The sequence below is a fragment of the Monopterus albus genome, unplaced genomic scaffold (genome assembly GCF_001952655.1).
Source record: "Monopterus albus unplaced genomic scaffold, M_albus_1.0 scaffold209.1, whole genome shotgun sequence".
Classification (NCBI taxonomy): Eukaryota; Metazoa; Chordata; class Actinopteri; order Synbranchiformes; family Synbranchidae; genus Monopterus; species Monopterus albus.
The window spans coordinates 1,075,836-1,078,749 of NW_018128089.1; the positions used below are offsets into that span (position 1 = coordinate 1,075,836).

At 37.7% G+C, this 2,914-nt stretch overlaps 1 protein-coding gene across 2 annotated transcripts in view; it reads left to right on the top strand.

Moving 5' to 3' along the window:
• The window catches only part of dqx1 (DEAQ box RNA-dependent ATPase 1), a 24,946-nt gene that overhangs the window by 1,229 nt on the left and 20,803 nt on the right, over positions 1–2,914 (top strand). The window lies entirely within an intron of this gene.

Here is a 2,914-nt window from a genome sequence, read left to right on the forward strand (position 1 = left end):
TTTCTTCTAGCTGCTGTTCTGAGATCTCTCCACAGGAGCTCTATGGGATTTAGATCTGGACTCATTGCAGTCACTTCAGAACTCTCCACTGCATTGTTAGAAGATGCGATAGTCTTTATGTGAAAGTCCATGCAATTACAAAAAGATGTGAAGCAGGGTTTGGTTTTTTATCAAATTTGCATTTGTATAGAAATTTTTTCCCTTGAGGGACATTTTTGTTAAGTTAATTAAAAATTGTTGTTCTCCATGTAAATGTCCCGTACAATGACCATGAACACCACTAACTAAATTCTCAAATTTGAGGTTAAAATCTGATTACTACATACGAGTCTGCAGACATCTTTCCAAAATGTATGTGTGTGATCACTGTACCAAAATAAATGGCTCAAAGTTTCTAAGTGGCCACCACAGAAAGAACAGCTGAAGTCTTCAAAATTTTGTCAGATAGCATCTGTGGATAATCTTATATGCTACATCTTTCACTTTATTTGTCACCAAGTACTTCTTAGGTAGACACCCTACTTTTGTTCAGTTAATTCCATGTATACAGCTACTCCAGTAAGTGGTAGCACTAGGGAAAGAAGCAATTTCCTTTAAAAGAAGCAATTTCCTTTTTAAATAAAAAGTGATTTTTCCTATTGTTCTTTGCTGAAAAACACACTTTTCCAGCTGAACACTCAGCTGGATCAACAGAAGGAATAGTATTTGGATGGGGACAACGTTTGAATAACATTAGTATGCTAGAGGGAATAGCACTAGAAAAATCTCTGGGAGTAACTGAGATCTTATGACATAAAAATTCCTCATAAGTAAAGAGCAATCCTTGATCATTGAAAATCTGACTTACAAGCATAATATTATTAGTATTAAACCAATGTTAAAAAATTATTGATCTGTTCTTATACAAAATGTATTGGTTATTTCAGATTATATGTCTGTGTGGTGAAAAATTGCGCATGTAAATCGTGGATCAGGCTACCAAACATTGCTTATGAAAGGACGATAGCTTTACAGGAATTTTGTTTGTACTAAAGTTGCGCATCTCAGCTGTTAGCAGGAGTTAGCCATTTAGCTCTGGAGATTCCACGTGGTCAGGAGAAGAGAACTTCTGGTTTGGAGCCTCTCTGGGCCAGAGTCAAGCTGGGTCCAGAGTTCCAGGATGGTCCTGAGCTGGAGGCTTATGACAGTCTGTGATCACCAGGTTTCTGGGCTCGCTTTTGCAGCGAGTGGTTTCTCAGGTGGCCAGTTCTTCTTGAATGCTGGCTTCACCAGAATCCTTCTATGGTTTGGCTGTTCAGAGATGTCTCTCTGAAAAACCATATTTAATTTAAACTGATCATTGCAGGATCGTTCTAATAGTGCCTCTAGAGTCTAAGAAAGGATTTGGCTTAAATAAAACTTGGTTGCAACTTTGCTAAAAAGTTTCTTTTGTTCTAAACTTAGAGGGTTAAAGTTTGGCACACATTTACTTCAGGCCACTTCCTGTATGTATTCAAAATCACCATGTGGCTAAATAATAAACACTTCTTGTGATGATGTGCGCATGTGATCTAAATAGAAATGAATTGAACGCAGATGAGAGACACACCCTGAGGCTTGGACTTGTTGTTTGTTCTGTTTCCTGAAGAACTTTGTTTCTGAAAGACTCTGACACAAAGGAGGGGCTGATACACGTAGTCATTCAGGAGACAGTGAGAATACTCTAATCTGATTGGTTGGGAGGAGTCTGAGGTGCAGTGGAGAAAGATTCACGCCCAATCCGCGAGTGACTGAATGAGAGATTCTTTTGAGCACATTAATTCCTCCACCATGGCTGTATGTTTGAAACACACATTTCATATAACTATAATGTGGAATAACACATTTAAACAAACAATTGTAAACAACACTTTGACAAAAAAAAACTGTACATGGATCATTCTGTGGGACGAAAGGAACGGTTAAATTTGAGAATAAAAGACAAAAGCAATTATCAACGCACAATCATCAAAATAAAGAAATGAAAATCACAGTTTCCCAAGTAATCTTTGGAGCAGTACTAAGGGGTTAGGATGTCAGGATTAACATAAGTCTCTGGTGATTGTTGATTTGTCAAGCATCTTAAACAGCAGGCATGTATCAGTTTTCATGGAACGCTCATGTATCACTTCCATTTCTACACTTTGGTTCACATTAGTGTAACTTCAGGTTTGGAATCATTTCTACTGTTAGATGAACTTTAATGAATAAGTCTTTACAGTGACTAGTTATGTGTGCCCAGCTTGACTCAAACATTTTCAGCCTTGTATTTCACACATTTCCTAATCTGAAGACATTTCTTTGTTCCTTAACACAGTGGGTGTAGCTCAGACAAATGCACAGTTTTCTCCTGTTTGATTTAAAAACTGAGTGAAACAAAAATGTTGCTTATAAAAGTTCTAATAATGAGATTTATGCATAATGACAACATTTATTGTATGGGGGCCAAAAACTGAGGGGGACAGGGTCCATGCAGCCTCAGACAGTTTGCCTAATAGCCCTGCAGAGATAACTTCTGCATGGTATGCTGTGTTGCATTGTAACTGATTGTTTTTTTTTGTTTGTTTTTTTTTTAAATGCAACACAAACACACCATTCAGATGTACGATCTCATGCATGGATATTTTACTACTGAGAAGTCATTTGCAGCATAAATCTTCTTGCATTAAAAATGCTTTCTTGAGCTGGTCAAAATGGTTGACAGGGCAGTGCGGTCCAAATGTAAATCACCATAAATGATCAAATAGATTTTTTTCCATATTAGTGCAACATAGCATTGACTTGCACAAAACGCAAACAGAGGGAGGGAGAGCTTGTCCAGCGACCAGCCCTCTAGTTGCCAAACCAATGTGGTCGGGGATCAAATTTACAGTTTGATTGACCTATCAGTTAACCC